We start from the raw sequence: 12,619 nt of genomic DNA, 5'->3' as shown, positions 1-12,619 counted from the left end.
AGCAATATAGGCATATGCAGATATTCAAGCATATATAGTTAAACTTCTAATAATATAGAAGAGATCAGGAGGCAGTTCACTCCCAGGACTCTGTATATATTTACTAAAGACTCAGCAACAAGGCTTATTTGCAGATACTTAAATAATACACTCATATGTACATATCTGTAAACAATATTTGGCTATATATGCACATTTATCCTCTTATAAAGATACAACTTGAGCAGATGTGAATACTTAAGAGTATTAGGCCACAAGAGACTCAGTAGGTGTATATATGCGTGTCCCAGTATTTATATTATAGCCTTAGATTTTTAGATAGGTTTATTCATAGGCCTCTATTTACCAAGCAATACGCTCTCCATATTCAGCATTGCACCAGCAGCTCACAAGAGCTGCTGGTGCAACGCCGCCCCCTGCAGACTCGCGGCCAATCAGCCGCCAGCAGGGGGGTGTCAATCAACCCGATCGTACTCGATCGAGTTGAATTGCGGCGATGTCTGTCCGCCTGCTCAGAGCAGGCGGACAGGTTATGGAGCAGCGGTCTTTGTGATCGCTGCTTCATAACTGCTGTTTCTGGCGAGCCTGCAGGCACGCCAGAAACACGGGGCATCAAGCTCCATTCGGAGCTTGATAGATAGGCCCCATTGACTTCACATTTGTGCTGAGCTTCAGATATGTAATGTGAGTGTTCCAGATATCTCAGCAAAGTGTAATTGGCTTTCAAAGAATAGGCTCCTGCAAATGTCCCATTAACATTATTTGCCTTTATACGTCTGATGAAACTTTGCCAGTGTCCCAGGAGATATGGATTCCGAGTGCAGTATTATAGAAGCAGAGATATCTCAGTTTGTCCTTATATAATATTAAGGGAAAAAGTGTTAGATCCAGTGTTATTTTTGTAGCAAATGTATGCATGACACTCTATGTCTTAATATTACTCCTCTAAGTTTACATCTTCAACAAAAAATCCATGTTTTTGCATTCCTTAGTTGGCGTTTGAGGTATTTGCCAGTTTGTTATCATAAACAGGTCATCACCAGATGTAGAGTAATTATGGGTGGCTGTTACACCATCTAGGCCCTACTCTTGCAGGAACTCACTTAGCTAGCTTTGCACATACTAATAAGGAGTTATACACCTAGTTTTACCCCCATATGTTTGTCCAGCAATTTTAGTGTATGAAAAAATGTTGATTAGAGGGAAGCAGCACTTATCTTGCTCTTGTCTCGTTGATAATTCAAGTCTGTGAGTAGACTTCTCCTTCCAGCGTCTCAGCTGGAGTCTCCCTTCAATAGCGGGCTTCCCGGTGGGTCCCTTCTCAGGCTTATTGTATGCCTGCGTGTTGCTCCCTTATTCCCCTTACTGTGGGGCCATGGATATCAGTGTCTGTGGGGATGTCTCTGCTACCTCTGCTCGTTGCTCGTCCATGGGTCCTGGCGGGTAGTACACTCCTGTGGGGATAACAATTTCATCTGGATATAATTGTGGCGTTCCTTCCCCCTCGCTGGCCTTCCCAGCTGGCATATTCAATATTTTTCCTTCCACTGACCATGTTGCAGTCTTGACAGGATTGTTGGTGTCCCGCCTATGGGAGCTCTACAGCGTGGCTTGTACACTGGCCTTTGATCTCAGTGAGCGCACTTGCATGCACCCACTCTCATGGCCCTATGAGCCCAGCTGTTTGCAGTTCACATTCAGAAGAGCCTACTACAAAAGTGCAACTCTCGGCAGGGCCCTCTACCCACTTGACCCCTGTAAATGTTATTTTGCATACCACCTATGTCATAGCGCTGCAGAAATACAAATACCTGATAATAATAATAATAAGAAGAAGAATAACAAGAGAACAAAGCAAATTTGATGATAAAAGTAAATTAGAAAGTTGTTTAAAATTGTATGCCCTATCTGAATCATGAAACTTTAATTTGGACTTTACTATCATTTTAAGATTCTCTGGCAAACCTTTTTTTACCTTCCTTTTGTAATACCAGCTAGTGCACTATTCTTCGTGCAAGGTAACACTAGAGATAACAAACCCTGTGCTATTGGTTGTTCTCTACTTGTAATTTAGTCCCAAACTATATAAGAAAACAGATTAGTCCTGCCCCTATTGATCGCATGCCAGAATCAAACCACAGATTAGACCCCATAACCCTGCAGCATCTATCAATCGCATACCAATATCAGACCACAGATTCAACCCCATGACCCTGCAGCCCCTATCAGTCTAAAGATCATTACAAACTACAGACTAGACCCCATGGTCTTGCAGCCCTCCATTAGACCATATCAGACCAAACATTAGACCACATAACCCTGCAGCCCCTATCAGTCTCAATATGATTACAGACTACAGATTATGAACTCATGTCCTTGATTCTCCTACTAATCTTATGCCCATATAAAAAAAAAACTTAGACCCCATGGCCCTGCTACCCTATCAGTCCTAAAACCATTACAGATTACAGTTCCTATAAATTTAATACCAATATCAGACCACAGATTAGATTCCATGGCCTTATGGCACCTATCAATTTCATGCCTATATCAGACCATAGATTAGATTCCATTGCCCTGCAGCCCCTATTAATATCATGCCCATAGCAGACCACATATTAGATCCAATTGCCCTCCAGACCCTATCAATCTAATTGCCCTGCAGCCCCTATCAATAGCATGCCCATGCCTATATCAGGCCACAGATTGGAGTTTATGTTCCTGCAGCCCCTATCAATTTCATGGCCATTTCAGTTCCTATCAGTCTCATGCCAATATCAGACCACAGATTAGATACCATGGATATTATAATAAATGGTCTGTATTTTTACTATGAATCCTTTATTTATTAATGTATTTTGACCTATGTATGTTTTTTTTAATGAAAGTATAGAAGAGCCTTTATAGCCAATAGGGTGAAGATCATTACAAACTACAGACTAGACCCCATGGTCTTGCAGCCCTCCATTAGACCATATCAGACCAAACATTAGACCACATAACCCTGCAGCCCCTATCAGTCTCAATATGATTACAGACTACAGATTATGAACTCATGTCCTTGATTCTCCTACTAATCTTATGCCCATATAAAAAAAAACTTAGACCCCATGGCCCTGCTACCCTATCAGTCCTAAAACCATTACAGATTACAGTTCCTATAAATTTAATACCAATATCAGACCACAGATTAGATTCCATGGCCTTATGGCACCTATCAATTTCATGCCTATATCAGACCATAGATTAGATTCCATTGCCCTGCAGCCCCTATTAATATCATGCCCATAGCAGACCACATATTAGATCCAATTGCCCTCCAGACCCTATCAATCTAATTGCCCTGCAGCCCCTATCAATAGCATGCCCATGCCTATATCAGGCCACAGATTGGAGTTTATGTTCCTGCAGCCCCTATCAATTTCATGGCCATTTCAGTTCCTATCAGTCTCATGCCAATATCAGACCACAGATTAGATACCATGGATATTATAATAAATGGTCTGTATTTTTACTATGAATCCTTTATTTATTAATGTATTTTGACCTATGTATGTTTTTTTTAATGAAAGTATAGAAGAGCCTTTATAGCCAATAGGGTGAACAAAATGCCGCCTTTGAATACTTCTTCATCTTAATACACTGCACTCAACTGTGTGAGCTTCCAACCATCCTGCATTTGGGGGAATGTCCCAGTTTGGGAGTTTGCCTGCTGTCCCTTCTGCAGATCTACCAACCCTTCTGCTCTGCTTCTCCCACCAAGTATTACTATAGCCCCCCCCTGCTCCATACTCTCCCTGCTCTGCCCCTAGATAGCCCTCTAAATAGTTAAAAGGCTAAATGTTAATGCAGAATAAAATTCTATGAGGAGCCACAGACCAAATGTAACTCAGGTGAGCATAAGAGTCATTTTAGCTGTAGGTTGTGAACCACTGGCCTATGCTCACTAGCATTATATATGTTATGCAAAATGTGTTCCTGTGAGATACTTGTAGCTGGTTGTCCCCAGGTGATTTGAAATATAAAGAATAATTTATATCCACGGAGCTGCTAAAATCTGAAATTCTTGCTTCTAATAATAAAGGACCACAGAATAATGTGTCTATATGCAATTTGCTGTAAAAGTAGATTTGCTTCCCAAACTCTATCAAAAGTTTTCCAGCAGGCATATAAAAATACTATCAAATAATCATGCTAAAAATATTTGTGAAAATATTTTGTGGCAAATGTTCTCCTGTATTAAGATAGCAGCAATATCACACTTTTTCATACATTTAAAATAGCTTATTGTAAACATTACATTTCCTGAAAAATATAATCTGTCCCATACAAAGGTTATGCTATAGGACATGTCTAACCTTGCTCTATCCTTCTCCAATCTCAAAATAAGGCTTAGGTTTTTCCACACTACTATATGTCTCATTATCCTTATCTCAGAGCTCATCCAAACCCATGAAATCCCACAATATTGGGGTGGTTGCATGCCCTGCCCCTACTGTACCTCTTATTGCTTCCACTTCAGAGCAAATTTCCTGGTTTCCAGAGAGAAACCAGGGGACTGCCCCAGCTCTGCTACCTGCCCACTATGACTCAACTTATGTCTGCCCAATCCTGCCACGACACACTGATTCAGGTAGGAGGAGATTGCTATAATAATGTCAATTACCACCCTCCAATATGACTTTTAAGATGTTTGGGGCTCTAAAGGACATTCTAGCAGCCTAATCATCACCAACACAATATACATCAGTGCCGGTTGTGACCTTGCATAGTGTCTGAATGCTGATGGAAGGCATATGGACATATGATCTGTTTGCCCTGTGCAGTGATAGATTTTACTAGAAGAATGTGAGAATATGAAGTACATTATTGTACTAAACTCTAGACCAATGTTCTCTCTAAGGCCAGATTTTGTGAGCAGTCCAGCAGTGAAACAGTTAAGGATACCTTGCTTTGTGCATTGGGTAGTCTTTGCTAACTGCAGGGTGTGGTTCACTAATTAACTGTTTACCTACTGGGTCGCTTACAAAATCTGGCCTTAGAGGTAACACTGCTCTAGACTGTTACAGTTTAATTAGTGATTAATTAGGAACAGGTGGTATGATTCTCATCAGGGGACTGCTTTAGAGAAACGCTTGTTTTGTTATTTAACCGTTTATGCCTTGCGTAAATATGGTAACTATGAACAAGCAATCACATAAACTGACACAGTTTTATTAATTAATCATAAATAAAATTATCATAATAATTAAATGGAGATACCACAAAGCCTTATGGGTGTCACATGATAAGGTTTTGGTGTTAGACAGCTTTTTAGGAGACCAGCTTCTGATTTAAGTCACCTAATATAGGTGTTCAATATCTGTTAAATTCATATAGAATCCCTATATGTATCTCCATATCCACATGATTAAATTCTAATCTATTCCAGATCTACTATCTCATCTTTAAAGCGACAGTCTACTCCAGAATTTTTATTGTTTAAACAGATAGATAATCCCTTTATTACCCATTCCCCAGTTTTGCATAACCAACATGGCTATATTAATATACGTTTTACCTCTGTGATTACCTTGTATCTAAGCCTCTGCAGACTGACCCCTTATTTCAGTTCTTTTGACAGACTTGCATTTTAGCCAATCAGTGCCCTCTCACAAGTAACTCCATGGACGTGAGCATAATGTTATCTATATGGCACACATGAACTAACACCCTCTAGCTGGGAAAAACTGTCATATGCATTCATATAAGAGGCGGCCTTCAAGGGCTTAGAAATTAGCATATGAGCAAACCTAGGTTTAGCTTTCAACTAAGAATACCAAGAGAACAAAGCAAATTTGATGATAAAAGTAAATTGGAAAGTTGTTTAAAATTGCATCACCTATCTGAATCATGAAAGTTTAATTTTGTCAAGACTTTCCCTTTAAGCATGTAAAGTGAAATGCTGCTTGTCTCCCTGCTGCTTGATTGGCATGTGGATATTGTGCATATATGTTATGGGACATGCTCTATACAGAATGTGAAGATGTCATAAAAGTGCCTATAGAAAATGCTATGATGTGTTAGAGCATTTTGCTATTTCACTATTGCTTGCATACAACAATGTGTTCAGCCACGCAGTTAAAGGGCATTAAACACTAAGCATTAGACCGACGTGTGCATTTGGCAGTTTTGTTCACTGTCAAATGTGGAAGAGGACGGCCACTCATGTCATTCGGCTCTTTTTGGAGCTGGGTTTCTTCTTGTGAAATGAATTTGCACAGATCTTAGTGTGTTGCACTTTCACAAGAAGAAATATGGCTTTGAAAAGAGCCAAATGCCACGAGCGCTTGCCACCTTCCACATTCGACAGTGAATGAAGCTGCTGAATGCACATGTCTATTAAGCAAAGTATTGAGGTTATATCCCAGCACCCTCTAGCCATGGATGCCACCATGTTGAAATCTATCTTTCATGCAGGGGTAAAGTCGAGCGGGAACGCATGGGAACCAAGTTCCTGTATAATTTTTCAGGTGGAACTAAGTTCCTCCTGGACAGAGAATAAAAACCCTTCAGTAAACACTGCTGCTGTTGGTGGGGGGAGTTGGAGCACAGTCTAGTTAGTGGGATAGTGAGATCTTCTAGTAATGGGCAGTAACACTTCCTACAATACACTAAATGCAATTCTGTCAGCAACCCTGCTGTGTGATCCCCCTGCACTGTATGGAACACATGGTGCTTACATTTCTGTGGGTCTTGCTCCCAGAGGCAACCATTCAACCTTTCATTGGACTTAATTTGCTTTCATTAACCAAAGTGTATAGATTATATACACATATAAATACAATGCATGTGTTTAAATGTGTGTGTGTATAAAACAATATTAATTGTGAGGGGTGGAAGTCTTGGTGAGTTCACACACTTTTTTTTTTTGCAGGACTTGACCCCTGCTTTCACGTCATTCCAGTGCTGATGGTTTGCACATCAGATACCTACAGTGTAACCAAGGTTCCAAAATGGCGGCACCCATAATTAGAGAGAGGGGCCTGAAATGTATTTAGTGTAGCTTTAAACTTAGCTCCAGGACAGTCATGCACTGCTGGGAGCTAGCTGAACACATCTGCTGAACAAAGTAAATTTGGTAATAAAAAATAAAAAAAAGTCTCTGCAAATGAATTGTTCTGTTTGAACCATGAACATTTAAATTTGACTGTCATGTCCCTTAAAACCATTACTATCATAAAACCTTCATCTTAACTCTATATATTCTAATTCTTCAAGGGAAACTCTAATATAGAAATTACATATTAAGATTACAAGTGTAGAGCTAATTTATTGCAAGTTGTATTTATTGCAGGGCACAATAACTAGCATGCAGCAAATGCTCTAACAATTCAGACCATGCAATTTTTACTTTAGAATGTCCATTTAATTACATGCATTATTTATGCACAGAGTGAAATTAAATATAACAGAATGGGTTTGTATTTCAGTTTCTTACAAGTTTAAAAAAATGTCAGAAAACCAAATCTAGGAAGATATTAAAAAACAGTCAGTATATAAAGTGTTCTTCACAATTCCAGGAAACCCACTAATGCAATTAAACTAAAAATCTTATTTTCAAAACACAGGGTCTTATCACAAAAAGGCAAAAGGTACCAGGCATATTGATAAGAGAGTGCTGGCTGAAAAATGTAATCAAGTAAGTACATATAATGTAACAAATTCTGGGAACCACTGACATGAAATAGCTGGAAGAGTCTGTGCACAGCAATATGACTTATTTTTATAATAAATTATCATTGTGGTTTCCCTTCTTGGATTTTTTAAATTATCCCAATAAGTAAAATGTTATAATCACCACCAAAATAATGAATGCCAAGTGCAAATGTATTCTATCTAGCTTTACTAATAAAATATTGGAGGAAAAATCAAATTGATGAAACGAATGCAGGTTAATCAGGGTTATATTTAGAATGTTGGTACCAAAAACATTGCTCAACCCTTTGACTGTCAACTACAATACAAAACAATTGTTATGCAAAGCATTGTAGCCCTCTGTGTTAAACTAATGGTTAATGCTAAGGTGTAAATTTATTAAGAAGCGGATGCTGCAATCTACCCCCGTAGTTTCAGGTTCCTCTGAAACTGAAGTTAAGAAGCAGCAGTCTTAATACCGCTGTTCCTTAACTCGTCCGCTGTTCCTTAACTCGTCCTCTGAGGTGGGGGACAGCAATCCCCGCTAGCGGCTGATTGGCTGCGAATGTGTAGGGGGCGGCATTGCACAAGAATTTCATGAGAAATGCTTGTGCAATGAAAAATGCCGACAGCGTATTTATCGATAGGCGGTGGACATGATCCGCTGCAGCAGATCATGTCCGCCCGCACAATGATAAATCGTCCCCTAAGCCTCAAACAGACAAGGCAAACATTTTCTATGCTACCCAAATTCTAAATTAGTTGAAAGTGAAGAGAGATACCTGTAAAAAGCTGACTAGAAAATATCACATGAACATCACTATCTAAAAGGGAAAGATACTTTACCTCAAAATTTCTCAGTAAACACATTCCACTGTAAAGGGACTATAAACCAATAGGGATGAAAGATATAAGGAACACACAGCGCCCACCGATTCAAGGTAGTATAAAAACACTTTTAATAACAGCGCAATTTAAGCATACATTGCACCTACATGATAAAAGTTGTTTACAGGCATATCACTTAGGTGACAAGAGTCTCCGTAGCTTGCCAGACTGGATACTTATTCTCTGTGGAGCACATGTTTTCAGCGTTCTAGATACTAAGTCCCAAGCAATATTCTTCTGAATTATTTAGATTCTCAAAACTTCACTCGAATGCTGTTACACCACCAGTAAAGTTCCATATAAGTCTGGATACACTTGCAACAACTTGCAACAAATTGCTAATGAATTAACCCTACGCGTTTCGTTTGCTAAACTTCTTCAGGGGTATTTTTTGTGTTCTTGTTTAGCATATAAACTTCACATTGAGGAGTCACTATTTGAACTACTTATAATTGAAATGATATGTAGGGAGCCGGCAAAAATAGCCGTAAATGTCATTTCTGGGTCCTAAAGTTTACCAGTTTTCTTACGGCTAGATTTGGAGTTTGGCGGTAGCCGTGAAAACCAGCGTTAGAGGCTCCTAACGCTGGTTTTAGGCTACCGCCGGTATTTGGAGTCAGTCAGGAAAGGGTCTAACGCTCACTTTCCAGCCGCGACTTTTCCATACCGCAGATCCCCTTACGTCAATTGCGTATCCTATCTTTTCAATGTGGGATCTTTCTAACTCCGGTATTTAGAGTCGTGTCTGGAGTGAGCGTTAAAAATCTAACGACCAAACTCCAGCCGCAGAAAAAAGTCAGTAGTTAAGAGCTTTTTGGGCTAACGCCGGTTTATAAAGCTCTTAACTACTGTGCTCTAAAGTACACTAACACCCATAAACTACCTATGTACCCCTAAACCGAGGTCCCCCCACATCGCCGCCAATCTAATAAAAAATTTTAACCCCTAATCTGCCGACCGCCACCTACGTTATCCTTATGTACCCCTAATCTGCTGCCCCAAACACCGCCGACCCCTATATTATATTTATTAACCCCTAATCTGCCCCCCACAACGTCGCCGCCAGCTACCTACACTTATTAACCCCTAATCTGCCGACCGCAAAGCGCCGCCACCTACGTTATCCTTATGTACCCCTAATCTGCTGCCCCTAACACAGCCGACCCCTATATTATATTTATTAACCCCTAATCTGCCCCCCACAACGTCGCCGCCAGCTACCTACACTTATTAACCCCTAATCTGCCGACCGCAAAGCGCCGCCACCTACGTTATCCTTATGTACCCCTAATCTCCTGCCCCTAACACCGCCGACCCCTATATTATATTTATTAACCCCTAATCTACCCCCCACAATGTCGCCGCCACCTGCCTACACTTATTAACCCCTAATCTGCCGACCGGAGCTCACCGCTATTCTAATAAATCAGATTGAGCTCGCATTCAATTGGCTGTTCCGATCAACCAATAGAATGCGAGCTCAATCTGATTGGCTGATCGGATCAGCCAATCGGATTGAACTTGATTCTGATTGGCTGATTCCATCAGCCAATCAGAATATTCCTACCTTAATTCCGATTGGCTGATAGAATCCTATCAGCCAATCGGAATTCGAGGGACGCCATCTTGGATGACGTCCCTTAAAGGAACCGTCATTCGCCGTCTAGTCGTCGGTTGAAGGGGATGTTCCGCATTGGCTTGGAAGAAGATGGCTCCGCTCCGCTCCAGAAGAAAGAAGATTGAAGATGAGGCTTGATAGAAGACTTCATCCCGATAATGGACTTCCGACTTCAGCCCGATGATGGATTTCTTCAGCCGCCGCTTGGATCCAGACTTCAGCCCGAGGATGGACATCACTCTTCAGCCCCCCGCTTGGGCTTGGATCAAGACTTCCGAGGCTTGGATCAAGACTTCCGAGGACGGATCGGTGATACCCTGTGAGGTGAAGATAAGGTAGGAAGATCTTCAGGGGCTTAGTGTTAGGTTTACTTAAGGGGGGTTTGGGTTAGATTAGGGGTATGTGGGTGGTGGGTTGTAATGTTGGGGGGGGTATTGTATGTGTTTTTTTTACAGGCAAAAGAGCTGAATTTCTTGGGGCATGCCCCGCAAAGGGCCCTGTTCAGGCCTGGTAAGGTAAAAGAGCTTTGAACTTTAGTAATTTAGAATAGGGTAGGGCATTTTTTTATTTTGGGGGGCTTTGTTATTTTATTAGGGGGCTTAGAGTAGGTGTAATTAGTTTAAAATTGTTGTAATTTTTTTCTTATGTTTGTAGATATTTTTTTATTTTTTGTACTTTAGTTAGTTTATTTAATTGTATTTATTTGTAGATATTGTATTTAATTAATTTATTGATAGTGTAGTGTTAGGTTTAATTGTAACTTAGGTTAGGATTTATTTTACAGGTGATTTTGTTATTATATTAACTAGGTAACTATTAAATAGTTCTTAACTATTTAATAGCTATTGTACCTGGTTAAAATAATTACAAAGTTGCCTGTAAAATAAATATTAATCCTAAAATAGCTACAATGTAATTATTCGTTATATTGTAGCTATATTAGGGTTTATTTTACAGGTAAGTATTTATCTTTAAATAGGAATAATTTATTTAATAAGAGTTCATTTATTTAGTTAGATTTAAATTATAATTAATTTAGGGGGGTGTTAGTGTTAGGGTTAGACTTAGCTTTAGGGGTTAATACATTTATTAGAATAGCGGTGAGCTCAAGTCGGCAGATTAGGGGTTAATGTTTGAAGTTAGGTGTCGGCGATGTTAGGGAGGGCAGATTAGGGGTTAATACTATTTATTATAGGGTTATTGAGGCGGATTAGGGGTTAATAACTTTATTATAATAGCGGTGCGGTACGCTCGGCAGATTAGGGGTTAATTATTGTAGGTAGGTAGCGGCGACGTTGTGGGGGGCAGATTAGGGGTTAATAAATATAATATAGGGGTCGGCGGTGTTAGGGCAGCAGATTAGGGGTACATAGGCATAATGTAAGTAGCGGCAGTTTACGGAGCGGCAGATTAGGGGTTAATAATAATATGCAGGGGTCAGCGATAGCGGGGGCGGCAGAATAGGGGTTAATAAGTGTAAGGTTAGGGGTGTTTAGACTCGGGGTACATGTTAGGGTGTTAGGTGCAGACGTAGGAAGTGTTTCCCCATAGGAAACAATGGGGCTGCGTTAGGAGCTGAACGCGGCTTTTTTGCAGGTGTTAGGTTTTTTTCAGCTCAAACAGCCCCATTGTTTTCTATGGGGGAATCGTGCACGAGCACGTTTTTTAGGCTGGCCACGTCCGTAAGCAACTCTGGTATCGAGAGTTGCAGTGGCGTTAAATATGCCTGTACGCTCCCTTTTTGGAGCCTAACGCAGCCATTCTGTGGACTCTCAATACCAGAGTTATTTTAAAGGTGGGGCCAGAAAAAAAGCCAGCGTTAGCTACGCGGGTCGTTACCGACAAAACTCTAAATCTAGCCGTTAGCGTGGAGAGCTATACACAAACAGCCTTGTCTTTCTTTAATTTGAATGGGTTATAAATATATTTTGCTATTGCCTATCGCTTACTTCAAAGTATAACGAATAAAAAACATAAATTATGCAATTTCATATAATTATATAAAGATAAGTAAGAAAAACATATATTATGCAATTTCATATAGTTATATAAAGACAAGATAAAAAGTTCTAAAACCTAACATACGATTAGTACATAATAACATATCAAAAAATCGATTGATTATATTTAATATTTCATTGGTCAGATTCTTCTTGACACATTGACCTGATAACCTTTTTACTAACAGTGTAAAATGATATAATTTACTATTTATTTATTTTCTATTCTAATGACTTTATCAAAGTCTTTATAATTCATTATAGGTTTTTTAATTATAGTTTTTTTATTAAAATGATACCGTATTATTTACACAGCAAAAATGGGAAATACTATTTACTTAAACAAATGTGCAACATATTTCAAAAGATTGATGTATACTTCAAGAAATTTGAGTAGAGTTTTGTGCTAAATTTTTTTTTATATAAAAAATGTATA

At 39.6% G+C, this 12,619-nt stretch overlaps 1 protein-coding gene across 1 annotated transcript in view; it reads right to left on the bottom strand.

Annotated features, from left to right (window-relative positions):
* Window positions 1-12,619, bottom strand: part of ALK (ALK receptor tyrosine kinase) — a 633,273-nt gene that overhangs the window by 422,165 nt on the left and 198,489 nt on the right. The window lies entirely within an intron of this gene.

The sequence above is a fragment of the Bombina bombina genome, chromosome 4 (assembly GCF_027579735.1).
Source record: "Bombina bombina isolate aBomBom1 chromosome 4, aBomBom1.pri, whole genome shotgun sequence".
NCBI classification, from domain to species: domain Eukaryota; kingdom Metazoa; phylum Chordata; class Amphibia; order Anura; family Bombinatoridae; genus Bombina; species Bombina bombina.
This window is presented reverse-complemented; position numbering and strand designations above follow the sequence as displayed.